General features: G+C 37.3%; 1 protein-coding gene across 1 annotated transcript in view; it reads left to right on the forward strand.

The window, feature by feature from the left end:
* Positions 1-17,627, forward strand: part of LOC127966854 (neuroligin-2-like) — an 81,312-nt gene continuing 63,685 nt past the window's right edge. Inside the window, exon 1 of the mRNA XM_052568171.1 lies at positions 1-755. The gene's annotated coding sequence lies outside the window, so the exon portion shown is untranslated. The remainder of the gene's footprint in view (positions 756-17,627) is intronic.

The following is a 17,627-nucleotide window of genomic DNA, read 5'->3' on the forward strand; positions in this document are numbered from 1 at the left end:
TATCGGGATTCTGGACTCCTGAATCTTGACAGCTGTGCGTGAAGTGCGAGATGGATATCTGAGAGACATACATCCTTATTGTTCCCGAGTGGGAATAATAGGCTAATAATAATTATCGCTATTGTCAGTTAGCGGTGAGAGAAAGGAAGACGAAAGTCAATAGATTTCCCACCTGTACGCAAAAGAAGAGGACTGGTTTATGAGTGAGACAGACTGAGAGCAGATGAGAAGTCGTGCCACCGGATGGTTTTTATTATTTGGTGTTCTTTGATGCACGAACGGACTCTGAAATGGGTCGCCATGACGACAGAGCGCTGAGTTAGCTGCTAATGCGTTATACGCATTTGTTTCTGTTATTGTTTTATTTTATCATTTCCCTACCTCCTTTATAGTGATAAAAATATGTTGTAACCTCGCCGTCAGAAGACACAGGTGTTGTCAGATAAAACGAAAGAAAAAGGAGGAGGAGGTGTCAAGAGGTGTTTATTCCCCATTCTTTATTCCATTTCTTAATTTCCCCTATCCTCTTGCCTTTTTATGTCTTCTTTCTTTTCTTTCCGTTTTTCTTTTATTGTTTTGGGAACGCCGACTGACGCGAAGAAGGCAAATTGATGTGCGAGAGCCTGCGACACATTCATGACGAATTACCTCAGAAAAAAATACCGATGGCATAAACACCGGGTTCAGCACTAAAGTACGAATAATCACCGGGAAAGAAACGGAGACGCATCGACTACAACATCCCTTTCATCGCGGTAAGCGGGTTTCTGTTGTCTGTTATTATAATACATATATGTACATTTGCACGATGTGCGCGAGTAACGCGTCTGTATCGGTTTGGCGCACCGTTCACGAAAGAGATGTCTAATTAGAACATCTAATTAGTGTTTAATAAAGGTGCGCTTTTGTCAGGCAATTCCGACTACCATGGCCTGTTGATGAGAAAATAAAGGTTTTGTGATTGACACACTTGGCCAATATCCCCATATCCTACTATTTTATTATGCCATGTCTCGTCTGCTTCAAAGAAAAACGACGTGTTCTTCATATCTAGATCAAATGATCTCGGCGCGAGGTTGTCGCGTGGCCTTTACCGGCCATTTGCGCCTCTAATTGCATCCATCGCTCGTCCCTCTGGCAACGTGAGGATTGATTTATTTTTGCACTTGATAGATAATGGTAATGCGCCCTGAATGATGGCAAACATCCGCAACCCACGGACTTCCCATCGCCTGTTAAATGTTTAATGACATTTACGTAAGTGTGAGATAGGAAGGAGCAAAGACAACCCACCTAACCCAACTGCACACCCACGACGCCCATGCATGCATAGGTATGGAGGTGTATAGGAAGCCATGGGTCTCACAGAGGGGCACATTTATATGCTGTGGTGGTTGGGCAGTGCTCTGTCAATGGCAGAATTCAGCACAGACAAGGAGTCCTCTGTTCTCCTGGAGGCTGAGGATGTGCCCGTTTCCAACCCTAGTGCTGGTTGATCGTTCTAATGTCTGATATGACCCGATGTAGATTGTTTAGTGCTATTAAATCTGTCTGCTGTCCTTGTATGATGTAGCAGAGGTGAGGTCTCCATGCTGCTCAAACCTTTCCATTCTTTGCTAGAGTTCTGCTGCAGTCCCTCACGTGGATTGAGAAAAAAACTAGTAGTTGATTTCAGAGCATGTGTCTATGTGAAGCATTCGGCTTTCAGACTTCATTTGTGTTACTGTGCACATCCATGTAACACCATGCACATATGTGACCCATTCTAATGAGGACAAAACAACAACAACAAATTATATATATATATATATATATATATATATATATATATATATATATATATATATATATATATATATATGTTGATAAAAATAAGCTAATTGTGGTATATTGTTTTTGATGATTTACAAACATAAATGATGTAAGGACCGGAAAGAAAATAATGTTTTAAAGCGCTTCAGACCAAGAGAAAGATCTAAGTGATGATTTAGATTGAAAATGACTGATTCTATATGTAATTCAATAAAATATTTGTTAACAATTGTACATTTAATTTGGTGACAATTGCGTTTTCAGAATACAAAGACAAGGCCATGAAGCAACAACAAAGCACTTGTTAGAGACTAATGAAACTCCTGTTACATTAATGTCATAAAATACTATTCAAGTCACAATGATGGATAATGATCAGTCGTTCGACAATCTGAAGTTTTGCTCGTTGTTTTTACAGGGTCAAGCCTTTGTTCTATTGCTGCAGTTCGAGTGCATTATCACCTCTTCCATTCTTCTTTCTGCTGTGTTCATCTGAATGCCTACATCAAACCTGATTTTTTAATGAGTCTTACAATATGTTGATAGATGGATGAAGCACAGCCGGAATGCCCTGAAGTCGTTACTGTGAGCAGAACAACGTTAGAGTGCTGTGTACCCAGGGCTGGAGTGTTTGTGATGTAAGGGGGACAAAGAATTGCTTATGTCTTAGTTTGGCCCAGGCCTCAGAACGGGTAAATAATGAAGAAAAGTGCAGTGTTAGCTTGATGTAACCCCCTCCATGTGCCCTTCTGTGCAGCCTGTGGTTTGTGTGTGTATGCCGTCTTGGGAAGCACTCACATGGACTGCAGCCTTATTAATCTTTAAAATTCTCTGAGCACTGGGCAAAACGCAAAGAGATGGGTTTTAGACTTGGCCCCTTTAAAATGGAGTTTATGAATAAATCAGAAACATCTTTATTGTTTGGTGCTAGTGTCTGGCAGTGATGGACAGCTGTAATTTTGAGAACAGAACTTAGGTCTTGGTTCAGAGTGCTTTACTCATTCACTTATGCAAAAGAGGGATAATTATATTAACAATTCATGATGACAGTAACAATGTTTCCTTTCTTTCACCCCAAGGAATACCCAAGGTCAGAGCATCTTTTTTTTTCAGTTCACATATGCACAACATTATTCGTCAGACACTGTCCAGTGTCCATGCGGAATTTATTGGAAAGCTTTCATCTCCCACAAAAGCCTGACCCCTGTCTAGTCTTGTAAACGCAATGTCAGTGAAACTGCAAAATGCCGTTTTTATTCAACATTATTATCTCTTCGTCCTAGGACGCAGCATTTGAGCGTACAATTGAACAGATAAGCATTTCTGAATGTTTATGCCTCGCACAAGCGGGCATTATAAACCTTCACTCTCCTTGAAGTGTCACACAACTCTTCTTTTACATCTTTCAAAGCGGCCGTGACCTGTGAGTTGGTAGCGGTTGATTTTCTGCAATAATGTCTGAACGTGGTACACGCTTTCTGAACTGCACTTTGTTGTAGTAGAGCTGCGGCTGCTGCATTGTGTGGCCTGATGTGCTCAGACATCTGTGTGCCATTATCTCTGTCCCAGCATGTGCAGCATGATCCGCTCACTGTAGACAGCACTGCCACAAGCAATGAATCATCGGCTGAACCTGACAGCCCCCTCCCGTCTAGATCTATATTTCAGCTTCAATACATGATATGTGGTGCCCGTTGCCCGACAGAGTCCTGCCGTTGTTCTGAGCTGTAAATGCACTAATAAAGCTGTAATCTTCCCTCGTAACTTTACCTGGAGGTGTGTACCTCAACTAGCTCCTTTCAGGAGATTGCTGAGTCAAGTTTCCTTCCTGTTCTATATGACAGATGCAGAGACATCTTTTTAGAGAAGCTCTGAATTGACTTAACAGCTCTCTCAAATAATTCCTGTCCGTCAGAAGTCTGGAATCCACTGATAGACATGCTAAATGCCACATCTGTGGTCTATCTTTCTTGGATAGAAATAAAAAAGGCAGGCATGTCCACTCATCTTGAGTTTTGCCCAAGACTGAAAGAAACTGTTATTCGTCAGGAAGATATTTTTTTAGGATGGTGCTGAGCTTTAAAGTTGCCTAGAACATCACGCTCTCTCGCTCGCAGCCTGAATCCGAAAGGAACAGAGAGGGAAATGAACTAAAAGGACAAGAGTAAATGGAGAAAACACAAGTGAAGTCGGTGGATCACCCTGTGGTTCAAGGAGTAACTGTTGATGGTGGGAAAACAGATGCAGTTTCTCCCTGCTGTTCTGAAAACTGTATTTAATTATTCATTTGTTTGGAAACCCAAATCACAACAGGGGCTACGTTGCGGCTTCAGAGAATTTCTGGAGGTTCATTAGTCCTGGAAAAACTCCAAACAAAATGGCAGTTACAGGAAACAGACGAATGGATGGTCCGTTTCCATCCGGTGTTCCTTGATTTAGTCAGAATTTGATCTGTTAAGCTCTCTGATTTAGTAAAGCTTCTGTGCACTTTAAGTGTGCTGCCTTCATTATCTTACCATAATGGCATAAATCCAGCGTTACGAATTAATTACAGAATGTAAAATGTGTCCTATTTCAGGCACAGTAAGTTGCCCTGAAGGTGAGCATCTGGCTTTGTTGCAGTGTGTTTTTAGAGTGGAAAATGCACCAAAAAATTATGTTGAATAGTAGGAGTTTGTCAAGGGTGTATGTTTAATGACTCATCCGCCGTTACAAGAAGACAAGAGTGAATGGTGACACTCTCGAACTGATATTGACATTCTGCAGGTTCATTTCAAGCCAATTATGGATGAGGTGATGATTGTAAAATTGCGTATTGATCTTGGGTTTTAGTGTGGACCCTCCCGCCCTTGAGTGTTAAACATAGTTGAGTGCTGCCCGGTGTAATCACATCAAGAAACCTCCCCAAGATTCTTCCTCTCACTTCCTCTCTTCATTCTGAATGTGGATTGTCTCAGTCTCTCTGCAATGCAATTGGTTCTCCCTCACCCAGTGTCTTTGGTTGATGAAAGTTCCTAGACTTAGTCCAACAGGCTTTGAGAGAATCCAGAGATTTTTGATGGTTGTGAACTACAAGAAAGGCAAACTCTGTTATGGGCTCATGCTGATATAGAACCAAGATCATCTATTTCTAGGTTCAGGTTTCTTTATTGGCATCATTGTTATGGGGAAACAACGGAAGATTTCCATTGCACAATTGGTTCTTCACATTAAGAAAAAAATTGCTTTGTTTTAGAATTGGTTCTTTTAAGAGTGTAGATTCTGTAAAGATTTTGGGAGGTAATGGATGCCTCTTTTTTTTTTTTTAGAGTCCTCCTCTCTGTATTACTGTATCAATAGGAGTACTACGTGCAGCTGTCGCCTTGGAATGAGGATTAAAAGCTTGTGAAAAATTAAGGCCAGTATTCGTTTCATAGTTTTGTAATGCTGTTGTTTTGTGTCTCCGGCAATATGTTGGTAAACTCCTGCACTTTTCCATTTTTCCTACAGATGGAGTGAATGCAAGCTGCTCTGGCAACATTTTATTTTTTTATTTTTTGAGGAAGCAGGCAGTAATGACAGAAGCATTGGATGATGTGAGAAAATATAATAGCATTTCATTTCCAAACCAGCTTCAGCAACGACTTCTAATCATGCGTGTCTTCACATAGCAGGCGTTAATATCTCCTGTGCTAATGTGAGAATGAAAAATAGCGACATTATGAACCTGAATTAATAATAAATACTAACTATTGATTGTCTTGCTGGTTAAGTCATTCTCAGAATGCGTAAATCGATCCGTTACTGACTGAGTTCCCATCAACAACTCGTGCACTGACATTCAAGTCTAGCAGAGATTTTTTAAAATGCTGTTTTCTATTTTGTATGTGTTAAAAACGCAGTGCAATATCATTTATGCATTCCCTCAGATTATATTATACGCTAAAACGATCAGTTTAAACTGATTAGAGAAATTTAATCTACAAGAAAGCTCTCAAACATGCTCTGGTGTGGATGCTGAGCAATTTCAAATTTAACTGCATTACTTCTTGTTTGACCTTTAAGCCGGGATGTAGAACTAATGGCTCCATAAATTTGTATCCAGTAAAGTGTTAATGTGCCTTGTAGACTTTGGGTTTATTTTTTAACAGGCAGCTAAAATTCCAAGTGTAATTGTCCAGTACCTGAACATCATTCAGTCATGTGCAGAAATCATTAAATTGACCATTGCATAATGCGAGAAAGGTTAAGTGACTAGAGAGAAGAATTGCTACACATGCAGCGTAGTTTTATGTGTCATGCCGGTGTATCTAAATGTTGTGGAAATTACAGTCCACTCTATACAAGTAAAGTGGAATATTTAGTGACAGAAACAACAAGGAAAAAAAAGATTCCATAACTGCTCTCAAAGCTGGCTAGCACGGCCCGTAGATGTTTCAGCACCTCTTCCTTGTGGACAGCGACAGATTTAGAGCAGGCATGTTGATGGGCCTGTTCCAGAAATTAAATGAAGCTGCCTAGTTTCTCTTGCTGCCAAAGTTGTGTTTGATTGCTGCACAACAAGGAAGTCATCACTTAGAGTGTGGCATTAATTTTTTTCTGCTCACATTTAAAGTTCATGAATGGTGTAGCTTAAAATCTGAAATATTTCTCTGTGTAAAAATATGTAGTTTTTGGCTCTTTGATTTGACAATGAAGAATAAGCTTTTCAATACTTTATATCTTTGCTAGGTAGTATGTCTCTATTTCTTGATTAGACAACTACAGTCCACTTTTTTCCCCATATCCTTTCGTCACTCTCTCTCTCACAACCCATTATTTTGAAACGGAACGACAGAATAGCTGAAGTCCCAAAAGGCTGATAGCATATCACCATGTTAGCAGAGGGATCACCCATGTACTTCAATCACTCTCATGGCAACTGCCATTAAACCAGGCGTACAGCATGTCTGACTGACAGCCCTGTCTCTGAGGGAAACAAATAGGGCCGGGCCAGCCTCTCGACCCCCAATCAATATGCCTGCCCAGCTGGGACCAGTGCCACCAATCACTCTGTCTGGAGAGGGACGGAGACAGACAGGACGCCCGAGAACTTGACTTGTGCTGTGTTTAGCGGTAACTGTGTTGAAAGACAACATGGCTGAGAAAATGTTCAAACATCCCCCGAGGACAGGAGTGTGATGTTAAAGGCGGAAAAGTACACCACTACAGTTCACTGAGTGATGCTCATGTACAGTGAGTTGAATTTCTCTTTGCTTTTAAAATATATCCCTATTGTACAGCCATACAGTAAAAGCCTTAGCAACAAAAAAGATATGTTCTATATTGCATGTCAGATTTTTATCCCTCTTTAAGCTTAAAAACGCAATGTTACTGTTAAAGCGCTCATCTCTCTCCTTCTGGCCTGCTACTTGTAGCGAGTGGTGATTTATAAAGCCATGGAGAGGCCGACGTCCCCCCTCCAATGCGGAGCGTCAATGCGTAATTACTTTGGAAGATGGATGGGGCCCATCCAGGCTGTCCTGGACCCTGAGTTAAATCACAGCCCCCCTTCTTTCCTCAGGGTTCATGTACACTCACAGAAACAGCCAACATCTTAGCAACGAGCGTGGCTCTGTTTCACCCATTCATATTGGTTCTCGCTCATACACCTTCTCCTTGTGCACCTTACATCCATCTAACAAGACCAGATGCCAGAGATCAGGTTCATTTCCCTTCTGAGGGCGAATGCGAGAGGCAGAGAGAATTGAATGAAATGTGAAGTAGGTGCAGAAGATAGAGCCAGTGGAATTGATGCGTAGACATAATTTTGGACAAATTTAGCAATTCCCAGTTGACTGCGACAATCTCAGATGTGCAAAGAGTCAATTAGTGATTATAAAGTACAGTTTCCCTTACCAAAAGGTAATCTAAATTATGTGTGTGTTTGTATTTGTGTGTGTGTGTGTGAGAGAGAGAGTATGTGTATTCATTTACTGTAAGATAATAAAGAGAAAACTGTGCCATTGCTATAATAGCATGGTATTATTTGATTACGACATTCATATATCATGATTTTGAAACACCATTATTTGGCTGGTGTTTTTAAAGGTCAAGGACCACCAAAATGCTGATTCTTTCACAAGGGAACCCCATTTAAAAAATGTAAAGGCAGAAAATTTCAAATGCCATTTCAAACTCTTTGTATATTATGTTTGTATGTTATGTATAATTAAAATTGTAATAGATACAACTAGTGGTCGACCGATATATCGGCAAGGCCAATATATCAGCCGATATTTGGCATCTTTTTAAATATCGGCATCGACCGATATGTTTTCCTTTTTGGCCAACTAGTAATAGAAAGGCATACATAATAATTTCTAGTTTACCGTCAACATTCAGAAAATACGTGCTTATATAATTTAATCAAATGTTTGAATTACTAATAAACATTTGATTTTGCAAACTTCGAATCCAGTTGTGAGATCTTGTTAAGTGTTAAGTGTTGTTAATTTGTTTATCGCATGTTCTCTGTGTGATGGTCGTTCTATGTGAATTGAATGCGGACATTAGGAGAATTCAGCTTCACTGAAGACGCGTGATCAACAAACTTTAAACTTGAAATTATGCTGTGCTTTATGCATTTTTTTCTAATGCAACATTCTTGTCATTTCCACTGTGTGCTGTATGTAAAATGAGTGTTACCTTGGCTTTATTTAAAAAAATATGATTCCCAATGCACACAGACTTCCCAGAATACTGAGTACCCGGTTGGTTACGGTGTTTACTTAATTTTTAATTAAACATTTATTAAATATTTATTTATTTATGAAAATTACTTTGTCATCTGAAGTATATCTGTTTCTTTTACACATTTATTTTTAACCCATTGTCAAATTATTAAAAATGTCTTAAATATTAATTAAAATAAATAAAATTACATCAACTTTATATCGGCCATCGCCCCCCCTGTTTTCCAGGATATCGGCATCGGCTGTCCAAAAAAATATATCGGTCGACCACTAGATACAAATGTAAAACTTTTCAAATTTATTGAGGAAGCAGCACTGGTCCGATTGTTCAGATAGGTGATAAAACACTACGTCCTGTTAACAGCAGGAAAGCTTATTGTATTCGTATGTGAACATAAAATATTACACACACAACTGTTGAATCAGTCAATGTAATACATATTTCGTAATGGTCAGACATAATAAAATGTGACATGAATGATATTGCATTAAGCGTACATCACGTTGCGCCTCGCATTATGAAAATAATGTTACATATAGACAGTTTGATGTTGAATATTCATCCATATTACAGTGAACAAATAATTTGTGTGTTAAAATAGCATTCGTGTGTTCAAAATGTAAATAAATGCTTATATTACTGCAATGGCCATCAGAGCCAACCAACCCCGTGACATCATAAATGGTGGTACTGCAAGATGGGAGCGCCCTTGCTCCAAAAGCTATAACAAAACATCCTTTTTTCTTTAAAATGATTACATAAATCAATCATGTTTGTTAAATATTTTTTAATTAAAGTGGAAATCACTTTACTAAATAATTTTAACGTTATCTATCCATTAAATTACTTTTTATTGAATGTTTCTTTGTGGAACCAAACATGGTTCTTCTATGGCATCACTGTGAAGAACCTTTTAAGCACCTTTATGTTTAAGAGTGTTGGATTCTAGTTAGAAAACCCCTTCTGTAAGGAACATCGTCATGTTCTACTAGCTTAGTTTAAGGGACATCATACAAAAACACCATGTTACATATTGTAAACATCACCTCTTTAACTGCACATACTCTTCCTTTTTTAAACCTGCATATAAGCACTGTACTCATTCATATGGAAGCGCACTCAGATGCATGCATGTGCCACAGTGGAATTGGTGTTTTTAGCCAAAGCTCTGTCTTCTGCCTTCCTCTGAGCTCCTCGGTTAGGGCCAGTTAGCTTGGCTAGTGCTGAAGGTTTAATCCCTCCCTCAGAAATCTGTGGGTGCCTCTAAACAGAAGAGAGTGGCCTCGGGAGACTGCAGCCTGGCTCTCCTCTGCTGTCTCTCTTGCTTTCATGTGTGGGTTAACTCGCTGAGGTTGCAGGACCGGCGAGGGGCGCTGGCGAGAGCTGGAGCTGCTTTTTAAGCCGTGGATGTGTGTGGGGTCTGCTGGGGAATTTGGCATGACTGTCTGCATGTAGTTTGGCAGGCCTAGACTGTACAGAGGCTGGATTTAATGATGCCAGAGAGAGAATTTGATACAAAAGGCAGAATAAGAGGAAAATCTGTGTTTCTTGGTGCATAGACAGTCAACTCTGATGCAACCAGCATCCACAAAAAAAAAAAAAAAAAACTTTTGCTTGAAGCCTGAATGTATAATGTAGTATAAAGCTAATTCCTTATGGACCTTATTCAAAGTAGACACCATTTAATCATATGAAAATGAAAACAGGGATATGGAAGAATAGATATACAGTCTGTTCAGTGGGTTGTGCTGTTGTCAATCATCACAAAATGTGATTTAAGTACAAAATAAACTTAAGATATCCTGTCAATAAAAAAGCACTGTTCATAGCCTTGATATCATTCATAATGGAAAGAAAACTAATTAAATGTCATACTCTTCACAGCAAGGATGGTCACACCACCACCTGATAAAATATAACATATAGGATATAGAAAGTAGGCCTGGGTGATAAAACGGGATCAATATTTATCAATGGTACTCCTTTATTGATAACGATAGAAATAATATTTGATATCGTGCACAAATGATATAGTGGCATAAATAATTATGAACAAAACAGCATCACATAGTTATGCATTTTTAATACAAAGACCCGAATCACCCATCACACAGATTGCATTTAAAAACATATGAGACGCAGTGAAAAGGAATAAACCTCCACAAATTTGTGATGTGTTTTGTGTACTCGATTGAGCAAATCGAGGGAACAAATTAGTAAATCGTGCAGAAAATTTATAAATCAAGGGAACTAAATAGTAAATTGTGCGCACTATTTAGCCTACTTTTTTTTCCTGTATGTCATGTGCGGTGTTCGTCACTATATCAAAAAAAAAAAAAAAAAGTATATTGCTATCGAAGAAGGTGTACTGTCGATAAATATCGATACCATTTTAGTGCCCAGGCCTATGTTGTTGCATTTTAATGTTTTGTGAGTCTAGCCCATGAGAGGCACCACTGCTGCATTATTCATTCAAAATATTAGAGAAATATAGTAGCTCAATACTGCCATTTACACAGTACGGATATTCAGCAAATTTTTTTAGACAGACAATTATGACTGCCAGAGGTAGGTAGAACACCCAAAAACTGTACTCAAGTAAAAGTAAAAGTACTTCTAGAAATATTTAATCAAGTAAAAGTAAAAGTACTAATCTGAATAGTTACTTGAGTAAGAGTAAAAGAGTATCGGATAAAAAATCTACTCAAGTAGTTAGTTACTAGTTACTTTGGGTCATATATACTGAGCCTATTTTTATTTAGATATATAGATAAAATGTATGTAATGTATGTGTGTGTGTATAAATATATATATTCCATCAGCCTTTACTCCAGTCTTCAATGCCACATAATCCTTCAGAAATCATTCCAATATGTTGATTTACTATCAATGATGTTCTTTTTACCTTTCTATACATCAAATAATCCTAAACAAAATGTCATAGGTTCCAAAAAAATATTAAGCAGCAAAACTGTTTCCAGCACTAGTAATAATTAATTTAATAATAATTAATTAATATAATTAATTAATAATAATAATATTTTTTAAAGTATGTATTATTTATAAATAACCTCTGACACAGAGAAGAGAGAAAATTCCTCACATGACCGCTAAGTTACCGAACATCTGAACATAACGAACCAAATGCACATTGACAGAAGTATATGATGCACGCAGAAGTATATTTCTGCAAGTGTAAATATTGTGGAAATATCATAATTAATTGTGTCTAGGCATATGAGGGTCATCATGTGACATGCAGCCACAACAGCATATTGGCAAATTATTATTAAGCACTATTTTTTTTTTCATTTTTATTAGAAACATTCCCAGACGCATGAACTATATAATGAAATATCTCGATTCTCGCATTTCATAGAATGTTAATAATGATAATATACGATGGTCAAAGTAGCCTAATTATGTAATTTATTATAAAACCCTGTCTGTTTACTTAAGTAACAGATATAGGTGTCATGCCATAACATATTTTTAATGACTGACTTTATATTAAATGTGAATTTAACATTGAAAGTTAATGTGATATAAAAATTGCTACTAATCTTTCATTGTTCAGAAAGAGAGCAAATAACATTTACATTATCAAAGATTATTTTCACTGACAGTCTACAGTTCAATCACTCTCAGAAACTCCCATTAAAATCACTGAAACTGTTAACACTGTGAGATCAATATCTTATTTACAGAATCGTACACACATCTGCACTTTGTTGTTTCTGATGAGAGAATTCACCAGAAAGAGGTCTCCAGTCAGCGAGAGTGAAGGAAGCACCGGCATTTTAGCGATGAATCATCTGAATGCCTCTGATTGGCCATTGCATTCAAAAGCTCAACAGAACCGTGTGTGATTGGTTATAATGCGCAGCGCTGTAAAAACGCATTTATCTCTGGCTCAGTGCCAGCAAGCGATCACAGATCTGAATTTAGCAGCTGATGATATGACTTGCTGAACGCACTCGCACCGGTGTGATTGTATTAAAATTAATTAAACATTAATCGGCTATTTTTTGTCTTTTGGAAGCTGCATTCAACTTGACTCCCCTCTGTTATAAGCCACACGTACAACAAACTAATGTCACAGGTATTGTGTACTGTAATCGAATGTAGCCCAAGTTACCTGTTAAACAGTAGACAGCACACATGGTATTCATCTAATAAATTGTCTCTCCAACGCAAGCAAACAATAGCCTTTGCAGATTTGCTTTCAATTCAGTGAAGTTCCATAGCCCCGTTTTCAACGCTGCTGATGATCTTAAACGTTACAACTCTGAGTGAACCGCTTCAGATGCTCAGCATGTGCGACAGGGAACTGAACGAATCATTCAAACTGATTCATGAACCAATTCACTCGTTTTCCAATTGGTTTGATCAGGCCTTTGAACAGAATTGACTCAAAAGAATGATTAATTTGCGAATGGGCATCGCTCATTGTGCAGAGAAAAGTAGATGGCGCGTTTGGATCAAACTGAAGCATTAAGATAAAGTAACGAGAGGAGCGTCACCCACAGTAACGAAGTAAAAGTACAGATTTTCCCCCCAAAATTTTCTCAAGTAAGAGTAAAAGTACCCAACATTAAATATACTCCAAAAAGTATTAGTTACCCCCAAAAATTACTCAAGTAAATGTAATGAAGTAAATGTAACTCATTAGTACCCACCTCTTTTGACTGCTGCACTTGCGTCTCACATAAGAGATGTATAGAAAGCCATGCAAAGTTTAAACAGTTTAAACTTTTAGAAAACATGCCGCAAATTTGTGGAGTTTTATTCCTTTTCACTGCATCTCATACAGTGTGTTATCTGCGATTCGGCTCTTTGTTTAATTATGCAATACATAAATACATGATGCTGTTTTGTTCACAATTATTTATGCAATTCTAAAATTATATTTGATTTATTTATGTTAATATATAACGTAAACGTTATGCACATTTTTATTTGGTCGATTATTTCATTGCATTGACAATTTAATATGCTGCATTGTTTTGCTCATTGCACCCTTCTGTGGTCTCGGGAGACGAGCCAAAAATTTCCTCAAGACTTGTTTAATCTGCATATAACATATAAAGAATAGTTGTTTAAATGTTATTTTGTGGTTGACTGTTAAAATAAAATAAAATAAATGAATAAATAAAAAATAAAATAAATAAATAAATAAATAAATAAATAAATAAATAAATAAATAAATAAATAAATAAATAAATAAATAAATAAAAATAAAATCTTGTCTCAATAAATTGGGTAAATTAAAATCATAGCGGTTAAATTTAAATTTGTTTTTCCTATTGTGCTTTGTTTTAAAAAAGGTTATAACAATTTTTCAATAATTATCGATACCGTATCATATGAAACATTATATTGTTGATCATTTTTTTAGCTATATCACCCTACCCTACTGATGGATACTGATGATCCGACTAAAAAATTCAATTAAAAAGAATAGCCGAACATAAGTTCAGAACTAAAGCATATCGTTTACATTTTTTACTGCCTCGAAATATCACTTTGAAATACAGTAAATGTAAAATGCCTAAAAACACTAACTTGATTAAATTAATACTTGGCTTTAATAAATAGAATATTGATTACATTGTTAATGTTAAAATATATACATAATTGTTTTCTTTGATCTGATAGTGTAAGTAATATTTATTTAACCAATAATATGTGACTGGGACATGAATGTACATTTGATTTATTTTTATATTTTTATCAGTTATCTTTTTAAGTTTTATTTTATTATGTAATTGTTACAATATTACCTGAAAACATTCATGTACAGTACCACGAAAGCAGATGCTACTTTTGGGAGTGAGTGCGACATCTATTCTCTCTCTCTCTCTCTCACACACACACACACACACACACACTCACACAGAGAGAGAGAGACGCTCACACGCAACCCACACAACAAAACAGGACAGTTTGTCCTCATGTGGTGTAAAAAGGTGGGATTGAAACAAATTGGTGTAAAAGGACTTAATAAACTAAAAGGCAGTGCTGTGAATAAGCCATGAGTCACTGCAGTCAGCTGTAGGGTAGGCGTTACAGACCAGACTGACTAATGGAAAACATACAGTTTATTAACTTAACTGTCCTCACTGAACTCTTTTAGCACATTAGCTAAAATTTAAAGGTGAAATTAAATTAGGAAATTAACAAACGTATTAGTGGAAACGTAAACGTAATCAGCTTTATATTTATCTGTGTGTTTTCCTCTAAAAGGATGCTTGTTTCCATAGTGAGGTTTTAATTGTCTGACCAAACAGGTTGAGATGTGTTTGTGTGTGTGTTTTTTTTAAATCATTTTGTTTTTCACACCTATCTGTCTTCCCGCTGGGTCGTGTCCTGAGTCTCCTTCAGTCATTCATCAATAGCTTCTCCTCCTGCTTCATTAAAGCCTTCTTTAATGACTTTTATTTGATTATTCATGAGTTTGTTTAGTTGATTGTTTTTTATCATGCTGTGACCTGGGGGATGCATTTTGGGAAATAAAACCAAAGTGTGCACACAGACTTTGCATAGAATAAAATACCAGCACAGTGTTCATTGCACAATATTGAATATTATATTTAGATTATTTATATTATTATATATACCGGCACTGCTTACATACAAACACGCTAAACAGTTTCATTAAAGGGGGGGGGGGGGGGGTGAAATGCTCGTTTTCACTCAATATCCTGTTGATCTTGAGTACCTATAGAGTAGTACTGCATCCTTCATAACTCCACAAAATCTTTAGTTATATTGTATTTATAAGAGAAAGATAGTCTGTACCGTTTTTTCCCAGAAAAACACGAGCGCCTGGAGGCGTGACGTGTGGGCGGAGCTAAAGAATCACGAGCGCCAGTAGGCTTTTGCGTTGAGAGCGTTTGGAAGCTGACATTACCGTGAGGAAAAAAAACATCATCCACAGCAAACCATGGCTAACAGTCAGATTCAGCCGTTTATTTATGATCCAGAATCAGATCCAGAGGCTGAAATTTAACAAGAGCAGCATCAGCAACAACGTCTCTATGTAGTATGTATTGAAACTGTATATATTTGCTTAGCGGTTTTGGAAAATGACTAAGTTCCACTTTATGTCGTTTTTTTTTATTTATTTTTTTAAGCTGTACATGTGGAAAGTACAGTTTGATGACTACATCGCATGTTGTTTACTTGATTTGCTTACGCGCCGATAGCTAAGTTAACAACACAGAGATATTTGAAGCAGTTTTACTCACTGCATATGGTTCCAACACACGATCGTGACCCTTTTTAGTTGGGACTGCATTATCCTTAAGAAATAAACGATGTGCAAATCCGGCGTCAAACTGGGCCTTGTTTGTAAAACAAGCATCTTCGAAATGCAGGGAACAAACAAAAACACTTGCACAACTCCGTTGATGCTCTGTAAAAATAAACTCCATCCACTGGTCCCTTAATGCTGTTTTTTTGGGGTAATCTGTGCAGGGTTGTCTTGCCCTGGCAACCAAAAACACACATCTTTTGTGACATTTCGCTCTCGCTCTGATCAGTGAATGTCTCTGCTCTCAGTGCTCTGCTATACAGGAGCGCGCTCTTCTGGCAGAAGTGCCTTAGGACCCATATAAGGAAATTCCGCTCCATCTAACGTCACACAGACCCATACTCGAAAAAACCTTTCCGAAACTTGTGAAAAACCGGAAGGAGTATTTTTGGAACAAACTTAATTTTTGAAACTTTGTCCATGTTTAGCATGGGAATCCAAATCTTTAACAGTGTAAAAAACTCAGTATGCATGAAATAGCATCCCCCCCCCCCCACCCCCTTTAATAAAATAGTATAATAGCCCCAAAAAACGGATTATACATATGAAATTGTTCATATCTGAGATGGTTATTGCACTATTTTGTGGGTTCATACATATACATATATATATACATAATAGATAAAATGCTAGCATGCATGCACGCACGTGCACACGCACACAAATATAAGGCTGAATAGTTGCACAGCACTAGTATACTGTATACTTCATATATTTTTTTAAATGCTACTTTTAATTAGATTCCCTTTGTGCTATATATATAATTTTAACAATTTATGCATTTAGCAGACACTTTTATCCAAAGCGACTTACATTGCATTCAGGCTAACAATTTTCTACTATCATGTATTCCCTTTGATTCGAACCCCCAACCTTGCACTTGCTAACGCAATGCTCTGTATTTACATATAAAAATCTAAATAAATACTAATCACTGTTTTTATTATTTCTAATTGCATTAGGACAGGAAATCAAAGGTCAGCTGGAGAGCATTGTGGGATACAGTGCTCCACTTAGTAGTAGCATGCTTCACTTTCTGGGGAATGTAGTAGGTCATTCATGATTTCAGAAATTTGCTAACTGCATAAATAGCATGAGCAGTATGGTAGTATGCAGTTTCAAACACAGCCTGATCCATCTTCATTTATCTTCTTTCTGACCAGAAACTTGCTCTCTTGTTATTACGGGTGTAGGGAAACTGTTTAGTGTTATCACAGTTAAGCTGGACTCAGCTAGACCCCTATGATTAGCTCTGTCTCGCACACACAAAAATACTCGCACATATTTTTAGCAGGCTGAAAAGAGGGAATTGTGGGATAAGGCTCTGAACTCACAGATGATGACAGTGCAATGTCTCCGAGTAATTATGGGGTCATCCTGAAATTAACACAGAAACATGAACTCCCATTCTAAAATGATTGTTCTCACGGACAGCTTAACCTCCAGCTCCAATGGTGCTGTCAAGAAGAGATCAGCTAAGAATAGATTTAGCCACAAATCATTCCAGACTTCCCTCAGTCAGGGTATTACAGTTTGGAGTGGATTAACTTATAGATTAATAAAGAATATCATTAAAAAAGTAGAATTACCCCATACTAGATATTACTGTAAACCAGAGTTCGGGAAGCTACTATTAACTAGCTTGCCAAGCTGCATGATGCTCATCATTTAAAGGAACTAAACTGCCTTTTTGAAAAAGGATACACTACACTACAAGCTGCTAATAAACAGCAGCTAACTTTCTTTTTAAACATAATATAATTTCTAATTTAATCAGTCATATTTT

The sequence above is a fragment of the Carassius gibelio genome, chromosome B10 (genome assembly GCF_023724105.1).
Source record: "Carassius gibelio isolate Cgi1373 ecotype wild population from Czech Republic chromosome B10, carGib1.2-hapl.c, whole genome shotgun sequence".
NCBI classification, from domain to species: Eukaryota; Metazoa; Chordata; class Actinopteri; order Cypriniformes; family Cyprinidae; genus Carassius; species Carassius gibelio.